Raw genomic sequence first — 19996 nt, 5'->3', positions numbered from 1 at the left:
AGTCTCCGTCTTCCTGCCAGAGGGACGAAGCATGTGGTAGGGTACTGGATGGCTGGTCAACTTTTATCCCTTGACCTGTATGGTAGTTACAAGTGTTTGCTTTATAATTATTTTTATTTTATATATATATATATATATATATATATATACACACACACACACACACACATATATATACATATAATGTGGTTTATGTATCTGTGCTATATTTTAAAATGAAAATTAGAAAAAAATAAGTCAGGACAGTGATTAATTTTGAAGGCAGGGTTTAAAGAGGTCATGTAGATTCTGAGAACATGGTGGCACTCTCTTCTGGGTCCAAGTGGTAGTTTCATGGGTGTGTGTAAAAATGTGCCAAAATAAACATCCATGATTTGTTCACTCTTCTAGATGTATGTTTTACTTCAATAATAAAAGTTATTTTTAAAAATAAAAGGAAGAAAGCACAAGAGTCTTCCTTGGCCACTACTTAATTTACTCTTCATTTTTTATTTTAGGAAATGTTGCCTTTTGGTCTCATCTGTGTCACGGGAGAAATACATAATTTCATACTCGATTTAGAAGGCGTCCAGATGCTGTTACATTATTTAGTTGGCGCTGTGTGGAAGTGTTGCTTAAAGAGAGATTTTGAGTGCCAGAAATTTCTTTGCAATATATCATGTTAAACACCAGTGATTTGTGTTTTAAATTTTGCCTAATGCTTTTTGTAGTATTTGAATTCTCATTGTAGACCATGAGAGCTATCTGCAGGGAATCGAGGCCTTTCCTGTTTCCCATTTCCTTCATTTGGGGAGATAACATCACGGTATATATAGAGAGGACCCAGTTATTTCCAAATCCATAGATTCATCGGGGCTGGGAAATGTCAAATCAGCACCTGAATAAATAAAACACGAGCCCATTAGTGCAAGCTTATGTGACCTGTCAGCATCATTAGGCTTTCCTGTGCACGGGAAGCCAGCTGGTATAAGGCCTTTAATAATGATGGCATCTCTCAAGAGAGCCTAACAAATCCAGGCTTTGCTTTTTGAATAAGCATTCTGATGTTTACTTTCCAGGCAAGGGTCTCACTTCATCTTCAGGTTGCTGTAATTCAAACCTTGCCCTCCTAGGAGTCTTCCCGCCCTGCTGTGAATGGATGCACCCAACTAGATTCCATAGTGGAACTCAATTTGCACAGACCTCACTAACACACACAATGACCCAGCAGTCAGACTCTTCACCAGGCTTTACGTCCCTGACGTTGGTATTTGAAAGGCAATCTCTGCAAGGACCCCTTTGTTTGAGAGAGTAAACTCGTTAGTTTTACAATACAAGCTTGCATAGTGAATATTAATGTTTAAGAGTGCAAAGTTTCGGAGCATGGACTTGGACCCAGACTGTCCAGATTCAAATCCCTTGCCACTTACTAGCTGTGTAAACTTGGGCAAGTTACTAAAACTTTCTGGCCCTCAGTTTACTCATCTGTGAATGGGCAGCATGATGTCTGTCACATAGCATTCACAGGAGAGAATTAAATAGTATTAATATGCATATAGCTCATAAAACAACACATTTAATAAGCACTGCAAGTGTTTTGATTATTATTATTAGCTGTGTGAGTTTGCACAAGAAACTTGACCTCTCAGTGTTTCCTTATCGATAAAATGAAAATAATAAAAATAGTACTTACTTGTTAGGGTTGTAATAAGTATTCACTTAGTTAATTCATACATAGTATGTAGTAAATTAGCTACAACATAGTAAGCATTCAATGAATGTTAGCTATTATTATGTGATCTTTTCTCTTTTCTTACCTATAGAAATGCAGATATGAAGCTGGGCTGAATATAATTCATGTCACAGGTTTACCAATTTTCAGGAGAAAATTATTGATTCCTTAATATAATCTATTTAACATAATTCATGTTTCAGATTACAAAGGAAATCTATTTCTATAATAATACATTTGTAAAATAACAGAAAAAATAATATTTCCATAATCTCACTATGCAAATATATGTATTGTACATATTATGTATATATATATATTTATTATGTTATGTTAATCACCATACATTACATCATTAGTTTTTGATGTAGTGTTCCATGATTCATTGTTTGCGTATAACACCCAGTGCTCCATGCAATACATGCCATCCTTAATACCTATCATTGGGCTAACCCATCCCCCCACCCTCCTCCCCTCTAGAACCCTCAGTTTGTTTCTCAGAGTCCATAGTCTCTCACAGTTCGTCTCCCCCTCCAATATTCCCCCCTTCATTCTTTCCTTCTTGTTATCTTCTTCTTCTTCTTTTTTTTTTTTTTTTAACATATAATGTATTATTTGTTTCAGAGGTACAGGTCCGTGATTCAACAGTCTTAACAATTCACAACGCTCACCATAACACATACCCTCCCCAATGTCTATCACCCAGCATATTTTTTTTTTCATTCTGGTCCCTTCTCTACCATACACAAACTATGAGCAGGATAAAAGAAAATAATAATTTTAACACTTGGCCCTTGAATTCCTTTTAAAGGAAAACCGTCTTCCTTTAGCAAAATCCCTTAATAATATCACTTGGGTGGAAAGTGAGACTGTTAGGGCTTTAGAATTGTCAAGGACACAGAAAGGAAGCCAAAGCTCTCAGCAATAGGACTGAATTGTAAGTCCGAAATACAGAGCAGGCAAAGTAAAGGGAAAATAGAGGCTGAGAAACATAGTGAAAGGGATGAGGGTCCTTAAAGAACAAGAAGGTGTGGTAGGATAATTTCCATCCTTTGTGACATAAATAGTATCTATCTTTCCCAAACTGAGTAAGTAGTCTATTATCACCAACAAAAGCTTTGTGTGAGTGTGCATGTGTTTATGTTTGTTTGTGAGTCCCGAAAACTGAGTTCCATGACTGGACCAGTGTGGTGTAGAAATGAGATATCATGCCTGAGTATGGCCAAGATTGACTAACTGCTCACAAGTATCCTTCATCTACATCTTTAATAACAGGACTCCTAAGTTTTAGGTGAGGGCAGAGCTACTCAGCTCAAGTCTGCATTTCCTGTTCTCTTGCAGCCAGTTATATCCACATGAAAAGTTCTAGCCAGGGGCGCCTGGGTGGCTCAGTTGGTTAAGCGACTGCCTTCAGCTCAGGTCATGATCCTGGAGTCCCGGGATCGAGTCCCACATTGGGCTCCCTGCTCGGCAGGGTGTCTGCTTCTCCCTCTGACCCTCTTCCCTCTCATGCTCTCTGTCTCTCATTCTCTCTCTCTCAAACAAATAAATAAAATCTTAAAAAAAAAAAAAAAAAGAAAAGTTCTAGCCATTGAGATGGGAGAGGAATGGCGGATGCTATTTCCTAGCCGGATGATAAATCCTCCAACACACCATGGAAAAGTCTCTGTATCCATCCAGGACCCTGGGCTTTGACCCAGATGGAATGGATCTGGAGGAGGAGCCCAGTATGTCCTGCATCAGCAAGAAGCAAGTTGTACATGTGACACAGACTTTAAGTGGGCCAGACTCTCTAGGTGTCCACTTCATTATAGAACAAGGGGAGAGAGAGAACAATAGATAAAAGAGTTCTGCCCAGAGAATAGAACCAGAGTCTGCCCTAAAAGTCACTCTACTGCTAAGGCAAGGAGCCTTCACAATTGGTTCTGCGAGAATTAATCAGTGCTATGGAGCATTGCTGGCTGGTGTCTACAATTCCTTTCTTTTCTTTTCCAAATAAGGATTTTATTGCAGTTGTCCTTGACCTAGCCGACCATTTCAATGTGCATCTTTAGGAAGGATACAAACCTGTGTTCTTTGTTTTATGAGTGTTGGGGAAGGCAGCCTCATGCATGCAGTCTTTCCACCCGCCCCCTTTCTGTTGCATAGGAACCGGCCTTGGGCCTGGAATACTTCCTACCAAGAGATAAAGAGCCCGCACGGTCTGTGCAGGCTTATCGCCCTGTGTGAGAATATCTTTTCTTGTTTTAGACTCAATAAGTACTCTCTTGTCTCGGCTTAAAGCATGTGTGTCAAATGGCACCTGGCCAAGCCCATTGTTATATCTGTCCTCCTTGAGAAGGGAACAGAGTTCCTTCAACTGTGGCGTAAGAGGGGTCAGCAGAGGCCAGCTGCCCTGTGTCACTGCTGGGAGAGACCCTGTGGTACACCACTGAACCTAATCTTGCTCTGTCCCCCTTCTAGGTAAGTAAAGCATTGTTTCATTTAGTGCTGTCTTCCTTGGCCACTTTGATACCAAGATGCAATGGGCAGAAGTGTTTGGACCTTCTATTCCTGGTGGTTGACATGGCAATGATCCTCCACATATTTAGCGTCCTTCCCTGGGACTAGTAAGTGGTACAATGTACTCTGCTCCACAGTAGGTCATCAGGTCATGAGAAGCCACAGTCAAACTTGATGGAGGAGAATGCATATCAGCTTGAGATCCAAGCCATTCACCCAGAAGAGCCTTTTGAGATGTCTCATCTGAGGAGGTGTGAGTATGTTAGTGACATTGAAAGACAGGAGTGCATTAATATTTAGGTATCCAGAAACATCCATGGTGACAGAATGCCAGTTGTTCCCCACTATATCCGTATCCATGTTCCCCTTCTTCCATAGAAATAACTATAACCGGACTCATGTAAGCCAGCTAACGCTACATTTCCCAGCAAGGTATGGTCATGGGCTATGAGCAGGATTGATATGTGCACTTCCAGAGCAGTTTTTCCAAAACAGTTGGGCATGCACTGCCCTGGCTCTTTATTCCCCCTTTCCAGAAATGCTTGGAAGATGATGAAAACTGAAAGCACTGACCAAATCTCAGGTTTTTATCTCTAGACAAGTCCTTTTCTTACTATCTGTGGTAAAGGACAATCTCTCATAGACTGATTCTTTTGAAAAATTTTATAAAATTAAATCTCTAGGAAACATGAAATGAATACAAAACAAAGACAACCCTCAAATATTTTATTGTTAGATTCCATAATAATAAAATTATATTTCAAAAACTATAGTAATAGCAACATAGAAAAATTATAAAAATTTGGCACATTAAAGTTAACAAAAGACATGCAAGACTTCTTCATTGGAAAAAATGGAATATTGCTCTGTGATATTAAAGAAGACCTAAAGGGAGCAATCTGGTATGTTCATGGATTGGAAAACTCAGTATTCTTAATTTTCCCCAGATGGATTTATGGAGTCAGTGCAATCCTGATTTCTATTCCTGCAGGTAATTTGGTTACTATTGACAGGTGAATTCTAAAATGTATAATGAAAATTCCTACAGACCTAGAAGAGCAAAAGCCATTTTTAAAAAGAATAAAGTTGGATCGGGCGCCTGCGTGGCTCAGTTGGTTAGGCGACTGCCTTCGGCTCAGGTCATGATCCTGGAGTCCCGGGATCCAGTCCTGCATCGGGCTCCCTGCTCAGTGGGGAGCCTGCTTCTCCCTCTGACCCTCCCCCCTCTCATGTACTCTCTCTCTCTCTCATTCTCACTCTCTCAAATAAATAAATAAATTTAAAAAAAAAATAAAAATAAAAAGAATAAAGTTGGATAAAACTATCTGATTTTACGGTTTACTATAGAGGAATAATAATTAAAACAAAAATTCAAAAATTAGGGTTTTGGTAAAAGAATCTACATAAAGATCACTGAAACAGTATAGTGACTCCAGCTATAGATCCACTAATATTTGGTAAATTCATTTTCCCCAAACATGTCAAGGCAATTCAATGGGTAAAAGGGAAGTCTTTTCTATAAATGCTACTGGAACTACTGGATATCTGTATTTTTAAAAACTGACCATTAATCCCACTTCACACCATTACAAAAATTAGAAGTGTATCATAAACCTAAATAAAAAACCAAAAATTACAATATTTGTAGAAGAGGGACAGAGGTGAAAATCTTAGATAGGACATAAAAACATAGACCATAAAAAATTAAAAAATGGTTTTCTTTACAACAGACATCATTAAGACAATAGGAAAACAAGCTGCAGAATGGGAGAAAACATTTACAATACATACCCGACAAAAAACTTGTATCAGAATATATAAAAAACTCTTAAAAGATGCAAACTTCCAGTTATAAAATAAATAAATCATGGGGATGAAAAGTATAGCATGGGGAATAGTCAATAATATTGTAATAATTTTATATGGTGGTAGATGGTAATTACACTTATTGTAGTGAGCATTGCATAAGGTATAGAATTGTCAAATCACTGTTGTACATCTGAAACTAATACTAATATAACATTCAATGTCAAGTACAATGAAAAAAGAACTCCTACAACTCAGTAATAAAAAGATGAATACCTAATTTTTCTTTTTTTTTTTCTTAAAGATTTTATTTATTTGACAGACAGAGAGAGAGCACAAGCAAGGGGAGCAGCAGGCAGAGGGAGAAGCAGGCTCCCTGCTGAGCAAGGAGCCTGATGGGGGACTCAGTCCCAGGACCCTGGGATCATGACCTGAGCCAAAGGCAGACGCTTAACTGACTGAGCCACCCAGGCACCCCATGAATAACCTTATTTTTCAAAAAAAGGCTTAAAGATATCTTAAAAGATATCCAAATGGCTGATAAATACATGAGAATATGCTCAACATAATCAGACATCAGAGAAATGCAAACTAAAACCACAATGAAATACATGTATATACTCATTAGAATGGTTAAAAATTAAAAAGATTAACAATACCAAGTGTTGGCAATGATGTGTAGCAACCGGAACTCTAGCACATTGCTGGTGAGAATATAAAATGGTACAACAACTTTGGTAAACATACACCTCCCGTACAACTCAGCTGCAGGGGCGTGAAGCTAGCTATAGACAATACTTAAACTGTATTTACAAAAGCAGCAGGTAATCTGGAGTTGGCCAATGGGCTATAGTTTGCTGCTATGGTCTAGAACATCTTTTTGTGCCAGAGAGAAAGGAAGTGCCCAAAGAATGAAGAAAACATATCTCAATGACCCAGCCTGGGACAATCTGAGCATAAAATAATGATTAAGTAACAGATTAATGCTTTGGATAAAGTAAGAATCACAAGTCATATGTACATCCATAAGAAAGGAAAACTCATTTGTAATAGAAAGTCAATTAATACATGTAGAAGAAATAATGGAATTAGGAAATCAACATTTAGCAGCCCCGATAGTAGTAACTGATTAAAGCAAAGAATCACCAATGGACACTAAAACTAGTGGGGTAAATTTTGCTGAAGAATGGGAAATTTACACAAAATACCAAGTACAAAATATTTATCAACTTTACAATAGAGAAACACGGCAGACACAATTTTAACCAAATGAAAAATGTTAAAAAATGTGTGTCCCCTAATATAATACACTAAGAAGAACACAGAATCACTTTTGTGATATTCCTGAAAATATTATACAATCTGAATGTAATCATGAAGAAATATCAGACAAACCAAAACTGAGGAACATTCTACAAAGTAAGTTGCCTACACTTTTCAAAATTGTCAAGGTCAGAAAAGCCAAATGAAGACTGAGGAATAGTTCCAGATTAAATAAAACAAACAAATGCAACATGTGATTGTGGATTGGATCCTAAATCTGTATGGGACATTTTGGGGACAGCCAGTGAAATTCGAATGGGATCTGGGGGTTAGAAGTGACTCTTGTCTCAGTGTTAATTCCTGACTTTGATGGCTGCTCTGTGGTTATGCAGAAGGTTGTCCTTGCTTTTAGGAAACATTAACAGGTAATGGCTTCATACCCGTAATTTGTTCCCTAATGACTCAGAAAAAAAGATTATTGATGTATTGTTCTCCTTATTATAGCTGAGTAATTATCCCAAAACTTAGTGGCATAGAACAACCAGTTATTATGCTCATGGATTCTGTGGGTCAGGAATTCAGACAGCACACAGCATAGGAGGTTTGTCTCTGCCCCATGATGTCTGTGACCTCAGCTGGAAGATTTGAGGGCTAGGGGCTAAGTCATCACTCCCTTGTCTGGTGGTTGATGTTGGCTGTCAGCCAAGCTGATGCTGATGCTGTTGACTGGAAAATCTCTTTGTGGCCCAGCCATATGTCCTGGGCTTTCTCGCAAAATGACAGTTGGGTCCTAAGGTATCTCAAGAGAGATAACCAGGCCGAAGGTGAATCCTTTTTATGACCTAATCTGAGAAGTCACAAACCTCACTTATGCTGTACTCCATTGTTTACAGCAGTCACACACCCATGCAGGGCAAGAACAGAGGACATAGACTGCTCTTCTTGATGAGGAGTGGCAAGGTTCTAGAAGAGTGTATGGAACAGTGACATATTGCTCTGGCTATTTCAGAAAGTATCACCTGCCATGTCTCTACATTGAGAGAGAGAAAGAGAGAATGATAAGACAGATGTGATGGAATGTTTACCCCTGGGCAATCTGGGTGAATACAGGAGTGCTTTGTATTAGTCTTATACCTTTTCTGAAGTTACTGTTGTTTTAAAGCTAGAAAATAAATAATAAAAATGTATTTCATTAAGCTAATAATGTTCAACAATGAATTTAAGAAGGCTTGGTTAAGAAATAAAACAATTATTAATACTTATTAATAATATAGTATTAATAATTATTAATTACTAAAATTTAAAAAATATTTAAATCATTACATTTTCTCAAACTGAAATTTAAATATCACATGTTGTAATAGAGTCCTACTGCCCATGACCTTCACCATACACCATGCATTCTCAACCTCCATAATGCAATATACTCTTTTCGAAAAGATGATCATGCACTTGAAGGACACAGCAAGTTCAAATCACCATAAAAGTTTCTAAATGCTCACACCCAGCTTCAGGACCTACCTCTTCATGGACCACAAACACATAGTGTGTGGACCACACATGGAGCAGCAACATTCTAAGCTTTATTTCTGGTGTTTTGTTGAAGTGGCTGAGTTGTATCTCAATATTACCATTTTTTAAACACATTGTGCTTCCTCACCCAATTTGAAGTGTCATTACATCATAAACCAAGTTGTCATATAATTGGCCCTTTTCTAGGTCCTATCTTTTATTCCATTGGTCTTCACTACTACCACTTTGTTTTAATTACTGTAACTTTAAAAGATGTTTTACTCAATACTCTTCATTACAAAATTTTTGTAAAATTTTCTCTCCCATTATTCTCTCAGAGGACCTTTAAAATACCACTTAAGGTTGGGAAAGAATCACACTTGTATATTATTGGAATGCATCAAATGATTAATTGATTTAGAGAAAAAATATCATTAAATGGTCCCTTCCAGGAAAAGAATGTGTCTTTTTATTTATGTTTTTGTATATTTGTATATTTCCTTCAGAAAAGTTTCATAATTTTCAGAGTGCCTGGGTGGCTCATGGGGCCCCTGGGTGGCTCAGTCGGTTAAGCATCCAACTATTGGTTTCGGCTCAGGTCATGATCTTGGGGTTCTGGGATTGAGCCCCCTGTGGGGCTCCCCACTCAGTAGGGAGTCTGAGGATTCTCTCTCTCCCTTTCCCTCTGCCCCTCCCCCAACTCACATTCTCTGTCTCTCAAATAAATAAATCTTAAAAAAAAAAGAAAAATTTCATAATTTTCTTCTCATAGGGCTATTCATTTCTTCTTAGATTTATATTATTCCTGGATATTCAAGAAGGTGCTAACAGATACTGGCAGCATGAATGAGTATGTCTTCATCAAGGTCCTGATCCAGCCTGAACTGTGGCAGTGGTAGGAGTCAAGATTGTTGGGCGCAGAGTCCCGGCAGAAGCAGGGCACCTTATAGTCCAAGAGGTGGTCAGGATATACTCAATGTAGGGATGAAAGGGAGGCATGAAAAGTTTGGGTTTGTGATGATAGCTCAGTCATCAGAGGGAAAGAGCACAATGAAACTGTCTAAAACTTAAAAAAAGGGAATGTAGTGAGTGAAAATGGGGGAGAAACTGATTCTACAATTTATATATGTAAATAAGAAAGCAAGAGCCAGAATACTTTTAGGGAAAAAAACAACAACAGCAAAGCAGTGAGTAAAGAATTGCCCTACTAAATATTACGTGTTTTTAAGACACAAAATTTAAAATATTTTAGTATTAGAACACAAGCAGATAAATAGAAGTCCAGATGTTAACCAAAATATATGTGAGAATTTATTCTCCCTCTGCCCCTCCCCACCCCCACCTTCACCCCACCCCCCGCTCGCACACATGCTCACTCTCTCTTAAAAAAAAAAAAAAAAAAAAGTATTCATTGCAAGATTGTTTGTAACGGTAAAAACCCAAAAATAACTCAAGTACTCATCAATAGAGCAAGGTAAATAAATTATGGTAATCCATAACAGAATATTGTGTGGCATTTTTCACAACGGAAAAGCTTTTCCATATTGCTTCAGAAAATCTCTGCTATATTAAGTGAAAAAAAGCAGAGTGCAGGCACTAGTTCACTAGGTCTACGCTATCAAAGTGCCACAAACTAGGTGGCTTAGAACAACAGAAATGTATTGTCTTATAGTTCTGAAGGCTGGAAGTCCAAAATCAAGGTGCTGGCAGGGCCAGGCTCTCTCTAAAGCCTCGAAAGAAGTCCTTTCTTGCCTCTTTCAGCTTCCATTCTTGGCTGGCCATCCTTGGCCTTCCTTGGCTTGCAGGTACATTACCCCAGTCTCCGCCTCTGTCATCACACAGAATTCTCCCTCTATGTCTGTGGCCACATTTCCCTCTTCATAGAAGGACACCAATCATATTGGATTAAGGTCCACCCTAACGACCTCATCTTTTTTTTTTTTTTTAAGATTTTATTTATTTCTTTATTTGAGAGAGAGAGAGAGAGAGAAACAGTATGAGAGGGGAGAGGGTCAGAGGGAGAAGCAGGCTCCCCGCCGAGCCGGGAGCCAGATGTGGGACTCGATCCCAGGACTCCGGGATCATGACCCGAGCTGAAGGCAGTCGCCTAACCAACTGAGCCACCCAGGCGCCCCCTAACGACCTCATCTTAACTTGATTACATCTACAAACACTCTACTTCCAAATAAGGCCATATTCACAGGTGCTGGAGCTTAGGACTTTAACATATGTTTTGGAGGGATCCAATTTAACTTGTAATTGTCCAGAATAATACACAGTATGTTGCCTTTTGTGTAAGAAAAGGAGATAAAAATACATTGCTAGTTTTTATGAAGAATTTCCAGAAGAATTTAAGTTATATATAATATAATAATAATATCAGAAGCTAATATAAGTGTTTATCCTGGAAAGGGGGAGTAGGGCACATGTAGGCAAGAATAGAAACCAGATTGTATGTTTTCTTATATTGTTATTATATGTTATTTGTTATAACATGAACATTTTACCTTTCCAAAAAATAAAAACATAATTCAAAACACATTATGAGGGGAGCCTGGGTGGCTCGGTTGAGTGTCCAGCTCTTGATTTCAGTTCGGGTCATGATCTTGGGATCATGAGATCAAGCCCCACATCGGGTTCTGCCCTCAGTGGGGAGTCTGTTTGAGATTCTCTCTCTCTCCCTCTGCCCCTCCTCCACACCCCCCTGCATGCATGTTAGCTCTCTCTCTTTCTCTAAAATAAGCCAATAAATCTTTTTTTAAAAATCACTATGATATACTGAGAGCTAAAGGCAACGGTACTTTGGGTCCAAGGTAAAGAAGGATGACATAGCATGACTTCAGGGGTGTCAACTGCCATGCCCAAGCACACACCTCAGAGGCATGGGGCCAAAGCAGTGCCCACAGAATAGACACCAGAAGCCACACTGAACTCCAAGCCTCATAGTTCTGATGGGCCCCAGCAGCTTTGGTACCAGTGAATCAGTAACAAGAGAGTCTAAAGTAAGTAATGATTCAATATCAAAAAGAGATGATACCTGGGAGGTACCTTTATGTGACTTGTATGTTGCAGAGACCTCACCAACTGGTCAGGGCTGAGAGGATCTCTTTGGGAACACACATGAGACACTCCCTAAAAACTTCCAGAAATAATGTGAAAGGATTTTGAAGGGGGACCAGGGCCTAGAACAGAGAAGTAATGTTTGTTTCTATCATTTATGTGACTCTGGAGTTCAGTCCTACCTCTTAGAAGCTGTGTCACCTTGGGCAAGTTGCTTCCCCTCTCTGTGTCTCAGTTTCATCACCTAAAGCAAAGATCCCTTCCAGTTTCCTTTTTTGTACTCTTCTCATAGGTGAGTACCCTTGCCTACTTCGAATCAGGCGTGGCCATGCCAACTGGCCAACAGAATGAAAGAGGAAGTGATGGGCAACATGCCTGAGCAGAAGTTTTCAGAACTGTTACCTGGCTCAGCCACCTCTTTCCCCTCTGTGATGAGACCAAAATAGGGGCTGACCTTGACCTTGATGCCAAAGTGAGGAAGAGCTGCTGAGCTACAGCTGACCCACAGCAACCATGGAATGCGAGTGAGAAATGAGCCTTTGTTGTAGAAAGCACTGAAATTTAGGTTTGCTTGTTACCACAGTGCTACCTAGCCAATACTGTTTGACAGAGAGCACTTTCTCCCTCCTAGGGTTGTCATGAGAATTAAATGAGTTAATATATAGAGCATTTAAATCATGGCTGGCAATTATCACCAGATAATTAACATTATCATCAGGCTTGTGTGGTGATAAATGTATGGATGAATGAAAAAATGAGTAAATCTTAATAAAACACTAAATTTTGCATTCACTATATGCACACTTTACCTACACGATCTCATCTAAAATTTTACATCAATTATGTGAGGTTGGTCTTATGAGCTCAGTTTTACAATGAGAAAACTGAGAAGTTTGAGAAGTTAAACACAAGGCTACAGAATAACAAATAATAGAGCTGGTATTCAAACTAGCTATAGTTGTCTCCTCCCACTTTACGACACAGCTCCTCTCTGACCTAGAACAATGTTGAGGAACTCAGAAAGTTGTCAACTTTGTGCCATCCCTTAGAATGCACGGTCAAGTCTGATCCAGCAAACCCAAGGGACTTGGAATGGTATTCTTCCCCCAGATCACTGCATGAGATTGTCTTCTTTTGTCTCCTTCCTTTTCAGCCCACTCCCTCCCACCTAACCTCTCCTTATCATATCAGCAAGTCCAGAGTTGAATTTTCAGAAATTGAATTGGTGGAAAATGGACCAAATAGAATAAACAGTAGAGCCCATGGCCAGGACCTCCTTGCTCTCCCCACCCCCGCCAACCAGTCCAACCAGACTGATCTCAACAGCTGTGTCCCCAATTCCTGCCGCTTGTCCCCACTATTCTCCACAGACCTACTTTTCCAGGAACTTCTTCCCTTGAGGAAATGGGAACTGTGACAACATACCAACTCATGCAAGCCCCACTTCCTTCTCAGATGTGGATGGATACCGTGACTCCTAATTGCTCGTCAACTCAAATCCTCACAGTCTTTTCTCCACTCAGTGGTCAGAATGATGCTTACAGACTAATACCAAATCATATTGCTTCCTGACTTCAAAGTTCCAGTGCCTCCTATCACACATGGAATAGGTCTAGTGTGCTTATCATGTCATATGTAAACTGACCACTGGATGCCCCTCAACCTGATTTTTCCCTTCCTCTCCCTTTTGTTCTCAACCTATTAGGCACACTGTTTCCTTTGCTGTGCACAAATAAAAAGGAGCACATGAGCGAGTAGTGACTCAGGAGCATAGGTTGCTTAGGAAACAGAAGAGAAATATTTAAAATCTAATTAGTATCCTGATGGAAATCCAAAAGGCTGTTGCATCCATAAAACAAGAACAGGTCCCTGTGAAACAAGAATGGAGAGGGCACACAAGAAAAGGACAAAGATTTCTCACAAATTAAAGGCACAAATATCAAAATAAAACATTTAATAGTTAGGCTAAATAATAAAATAGAGATAAAATCCAAATTAGTGTCCTGAGAACTAATATTAGAAAAACCTTACAGCAATTAAAGCAAACGTATTAAGAAAGATATGAGACCTATAAGATGAATCCAGATGGTCCAGCCCCCATACGGTAGGTATTCCAGAATAGAGAACAAAAAATGAATGGAGGAAATAATTCAAAGAAATAAAAGAAGGAAAATGCCCTGAGTCGGGGAAAACTGAAGAGACGTGGGTCTTCCAGTTTAAAAGGAGCACTAAGCATGATCTCAGGGTCATGAGATTGAGCCCTGCCTCAGCGTGGAGCCCACTTAAGATTCTCTCTCTCCCTTTTCCTCTGCCCCTCTTCACCCCAAAAATAATAATTAAAAAAAGGAGCACTAAGAATTAAGCAAGATGAATGGGGGGAAAAGATCTAAACCTAGACACACCCCAGTAAAATTAAAGCACTTCGGAAAAAAGGAAAGAGAATTTCCAAAATCTCCCGAAGAGAAAATAAAAGCTCCTATGAAGAAAAAGCAACCTACAGGTGTCAGATTACTGATCAGCAACAATGAACGCTACAAGAAAGTGAAATGATAACTTCAAGATTTTGAGAGAAAGTTTGGCACTGAGTATTCTATCCCTGGCCAAACTCTTAACATAAGAAATGATTATCAACACTCAAACAAGCAAGGACCCAGAAAGCTAATCTCCATGGCATCATTTCTGGAAAAAATTATTTGAGGAGTTATTTTAGCAAAATGAAAAAAGATTCCAAGCAAGAACACATATAATCTAAAAAATAGTATAATGCATTCAAAAGCGCAAAGAAGAGATTCTTGGAATGACTGTATGCAGCTTGCCCTGAAAAAAAAGTAGCTCAAATTAAATCAGGAAGTTAGAAGTCTCTTTGAAAAAACAAACAAACATGGAGTTCATTCAATACATATTTTGAATACGAAACTAAAATTTCACTCTTTTTTCCTGTGAACACGAAAATAATAAAAACAATACAGTCCCCAGTAGAACAAAAGCTGTCCAAGAAAGTCACAGGTCTATATGAGGCAAATTAAAATGTGAACCAATTTTGAGTAGTTGCTGGGCAGGGGGCGGGGTGGGGGGAATTCCATTGACCTTGAGGCTTGGAATTTTTTTCTCCAAGAGGTACAGTTTTAGGGATGTAGGATTGCATTTCCTTTTTTAAAGGTCTAATCACCCAGTTTTTTTCTTCAGTGATTAATACCTTCAGAATCATCATATTCATCATATTGGAATCACTATGTTTAATTTGAGAATTAATCTATAGACATATAGACAAAGCACATGGAAGACTTAATTATAATTACAGAAAAATAATCCTTGACAATAAAAAACTAATGATATCACTGACAAGCCAAGCATAGAAGAGGAGGAGGAAACATGGGGAAAAATATAAATACAGCAACTCTTGTATCCTACTTATGGGGAATCAATAAACAATGTCAAAAGTCAATGTCAAGTCAGTTAATTAGAGGAGTAAGGGAATGTTTAGGAGCAAGAGAAGGGAGGTGAGTGTGTTAAATTCAGTATTTATCAACAGGTAAAAATATCAACAGATATTTTTAAAGCTTACCAATCAAGAACTAGAAATATATAAGCATGCTATTTAGAGTTCGGTAGCAAGCAAGCAGAAGAACTTACAACAGATACAATTAAAAATTATTTGGGGGATGATTTGACTTTTTATTTTATGTCCTCTATACTACTTATTATCTTTTTAATAAGTGTGGTAGACAGAACAGTGATCCCCAAGGATGTCTATTTACTCATCCTTGGAACCTGGGATTATGGTACTGTACGTGGCAAAAGGGATTTTGCAGATGTGATTAAGTGACAGATCTTGAGGAGGAAGGGGCCAGGAGCCAAAGAGGCTTCTAGAAGCTGGAAAACATAGCAAAAAGGATTCTCCCTTACAGTCTCCAAAAGGAATACAAGTTTGCTGACACCCTTTTAGCCCCTAAGATTCATTTTGCACTTCTGACCTGCAGAACTGGAAGAAAATAAGTTTGTGTTGTCTTAAGTCACTCAGTTTGTGGTCATTTGTACAACAGTAACAGGAAACTAACACACTCCGTGTGTATTACTTATACTACTTTAAAAAAATTTTAAGGAAATAGAAACAAACAGATGTAAGCCTGTTGCTGGAGGGAGGGTGGGAAATGGGATGAAATCCCACCCTCTTTCCTTGGTGAAGGCAGGGAAGGCCATGTTTTGATTTTGCATGTATTGGTTTTAAAAGCTTTAACCAGGCTGGAAACACTGCAGGAAGATCCATTGTCATGGAAACCCAAACACTGGATTATTAGACATGGTTCTGTTTTGAAAGACTTTGAAGAACTTTCTGCCATCTCACCCACCGTGGCTGCCCAAGGAGGTTGGCCCAGGGACCAAGCTGATGCCTGTGCTTAAGGATGTCTCTGAGGAATCTAGGCCCTATGAGGGCGTGATAGGCTCACTCATGGCCTTTTATTTAGAAATTGTGTGGCCATCAGTTAGAAGGATTGGTGAAAGATCCCAGGACAGTGCCTAGGAGAGAGAGGCATAGCACTGTTACAGCCAGGTAGGCAAGAGACCTCCCTTCTTTTATCCCATCTCCTCTCTACCATTCCTCGGGGTGACTTTTTTTCCCCAGTGCTGGGACTTTACACTTAAGAAGTACATAGCAGGATGACTTCTAAGGACATCACTAATGGATACTGATACAGTGATTTGGAAAGCACCACAACTCTCAGACTTACTGGTGATCACCTAAAAAGGCACTCTTCACCCCTACCCCTTCACTTTGATCACAACTGTGTGCAGGATTTAAAACCACCAGAGATGTCCTTGGTCGTCAGTCCAGGAAATCTGGCTGGTGTAACTCAAATGAAATACAATCTTTCTTCCACTGAAAAGTAGGAAAAGAAGGTGGTGACAGGGCAGGTGACAAGCCTAATTGGGAATTTGGAAGTGTAGTTAGGGGGAGGTGGGGGACTAAAAGATTGCATTACAGCTCCTTTTTGAAAATTTCTTTATCACAACACTCAACGCCACTTGAAAGGATCTGCATGTATCTGAGGCCCTGGAGTGTTGATGTTTTTCCTGCACCTGCCAAGGCACTCCTGAAACTGACATTCTTTTTCCCAGCCAATGGAATCATTCTATTAAAAATTGGAATGAATTGACTTTGCAGCGCTTTGGTTCATGGAAGAAATAGTCATTCTTAACAGGAAAAAAACAAAAAAACAAAAAAAAACCAACCCCACTTGGTGAATAAGTACCAGGACAAAGACAATGTTTAGTCAAAGAACAGGGAAAATAAAGTACTCAACCTAGGGACAAGAATTTCTCCTTTAAGGGACTGTTATTATATGATTGAGCCAACATATAAGGTAGCAGGATAAAAGGACACTGACAGATCAGTATAAATCCATCATGGAGCCCATTCCCCCAGTGAAGAAATTGCCTTCAGGTGAAGCCCAATGATTGGCCCAAGATCTATTAGGTGGTAAGTGGCCGAGCCAGGAATTGAATGGAGATGTCCTGACTCCAAACCCAGTGCTGCCTATTTATCAAGTTGCCCAGCTGTCAGAAAGACTTTGTGATGCAAGCTGTTTGGAAGCATCTATCACTTCTGCTCACACTTTCTTAGCCAAGCAAGCCACATATCCATGAGGCAGGACGTATAAACTTGGGAGTGTAGTGAAAAAATGAGAACAATGATACAATCTGTACCATTTCCGTCTGTCCCTTGGGCCCAGCAGTGGTAGCCGCTATCGATAATCCATAAATTAGCTCACCATCCTCCATTTGGCTCTTCCAATCTCTCGGTCACCAATCTCCTGCACTGGCTCCTCTCTGTGTAAATATTCAAGTGGTTTCTGCTTCTTCGTTAGGCCAACAGTATCTGCCACATCCACATTTGAAGGCTTTCTGCATTTGAGGATGTCCTAGGCACAGATAACAATGTGTTGTGTGGATTTTTTTTTTTAAGTAGTATATCTGAAAATACCATGTGAGTAATAATCATGACTGTGATCAAACTTGTATCAGTTATAGTTTGGTCCCATTCTGAAAGACAGAAAATCCAAGGCAACAGTGGCATGAACAAGAAAGAACTTTCTCTTGCACGTAAAACATGCCTAGAAATGAGTGATCCAAGGACCTGATTTGGTAACTCTGGATTCATCAGGGACCCAGGATGATCCCTTGGCTTCCACTTCATGCTCCAAGAGAGACTACAGCAATGACAGAATGTTCTGGAACTTAGTGGTTCAGACGGCAGCCTCCTGCCACCCACTCTTCCAATTATTTTGAAAGTGGCTAATTGCCTATATTAACATTTTTTTTTTCTTTTTGGCTTAAAAAATATGTAGACAGACACAATTTCAATTGGCCGAAACTCCATACCTAACCGCAGCTAGCCACAAAAGAGGCTAAGAAACGCTCATCTTTATTCAAGGCAGCTATGTGTCCAGGTAAAAAAAAAACAACAACAAAACAAAACAGGAGTTCTGTTATTAAAGGAGTAGAGGGAATAGACATCCAGGAAAAACCAGCAATTTCTGGCACTCTCCACAAACATTTTCACAAGTTGATAAATTTTGAGTAACTATTTCTGTATTCAAAGTAGCTATAAACCCCAGGGAAGACAACTATTTTTCCATTTGAATTTGAGAGGAGAGAACCTACTTTTCAGAACCCTGAAAGACATGTGATAAAGAAAGTATGCTATCCTCTGAGTTATAGAAGAAATGACATATAAATGACAACAAGTTGAAACAGAAATTTGCTACAAATGCTATTATACTGATATTCACTAAAACTAATGTAGTCAGTGTTTATATAACACTTTTTTTTTAGAATTTACAATTACTCTCATTAAATCCTCACCAAAAATTTGTAGTCTGCATTATCATCCTCATTTGATAAATGAGAAGGCTGACATTTAAAGAATTTAAGTGATTTTCCCAAGTTTAAAAACAATGTACTAAAATTAGTGTCCTCGGAGTCCAGAGTTCAGAATCTGTGTTCTTTCTTCCCCTCCAGCATGCCTCCCTTTGTGGAATTTGACAAAGCACACATGTCTCCATGTTGGAAGCAGAGGATGACTCCCATAAAATCTCTGTGTGACATATAAGGACACTAGAGATCTGAGCTATGTGACCTGCATGACTCATTGAAGAAAAATTCCAGCCCTTTGTTGCAAGTTTGTCTTTCTGTAAACCCAAGGGGGTCATGCCAAAAGCTACACTTTCTTCTAAGTGAAATGTACAGGCAGTGAGGCATGGCAGCCAAGAATTCTGCCCACATGCTCTGCTTCCTGAGACACTTAACTGCTACTGAGCATCTTTCTGCCTCCGTTTCCATCAACACTCCCTAGATTGCTAGACTTCTAGGTGGGGTAATCTGGGTTTTTAAAAAATAAGCACCACACACATGTTCATTGCAGCATTCACAACAGCCAAGAGGTGTGATCGATGGATGAACGGATAAAGAAAATGTGGTATATACATACAATAACATATTACGCAGTCTTAAGGAAAAAATTCTGTCACATGCTAAGACATGGATGAACCTCGAGAACATTATTCTAAGCCAGTCACAAAAGGAAAAATACTGTGTGATTCAACTCATATGAAATATCTAAAGTAATCAAAATCAGAGAAACAGGAAATAGAAAGGCTGTGACCAAGTGCTGGAGAGAGGAGGGAGGACGAATTCGTTTTAATGGATGTAGAGTTTCAGTTTTGCAAGATGAGAAAGTTCTAGAGATCTGTTGCACAACAACGTAAATATACATAATGCTGTACACTTAAAAATGATTCAGATAATAAATTTAGTGTTATGTGGGTTTTTTTAATCACAACTTTTTAAAAAGAGAAAAAAAATTACAACTAATACACACACATGTAAGAGGTAGGGTTCTCCAGGCCAGAAGTAGGAGCCTGGCCCAGGAATCATTACAGAACTTGGAAATGCCAATCTAGGCTACAACTAGGTAACTAAACTGTAGCTTTTGGGTGCACCATCTTTAATCAGATTGGAACTCAGCCACTGAGCTTTTCCAGTCTTTACAGCTAGATGGCATTAAATGCTGCCAATGGAAATCTGCAGAGAGGACAGGGAAAGGAGGTCTGTTGAGACAGATTTTTGACTACTCACAGTGCA

At 39.1% G+C, this 19996-nt stretch overlaps 1 long non-coding RNA gene across 1 annotated transcript; it reads right to left on the bottom strand.

Annotated features, from left to right (window-relative positions):
- Nucleotides 1-467: 467 nt before the first annotated feature.
- On the bottom strand, nucleotides 468-18924 carry LOC135363055 (uncharacterized). The gene is made up of 3 exons (XR_010408779.1): nucleotides 18719-18924; nucleotides 17626-17775; nucleotides 468-877 (listed from the first exon to the last, which is right to left on the bottom strand). It is a non-coding gene; the product is annotated as an uncharacterized LOC135363055 (long non-coding RNA).
- Between the last annotated feature and the right edge of the window lie 1072 nt (nucleotides 18925-19996).

This window comes from Mirounga angustirostris, unplaced genomic scaffold (genome assembly GCF_029215605.1).
Source record: "Mirounga angustirostris isolate CCGP_5_RB_7025 unplaced genomic scaffold, mMirAng1.0.hap1 SCAF_2, whole genome shotgun sequence".
NCBI lineage: Eukaryota > Metazoa > Chordata > Mammalia > Carnivora > Phocidae > Mirounga > Mirounga angustirostris.
The sequence above is the reverse complement of the archived record's forward strand: the minus strand, read 5'-3'. Positions and strand labels throughout refer to the sequence as shown.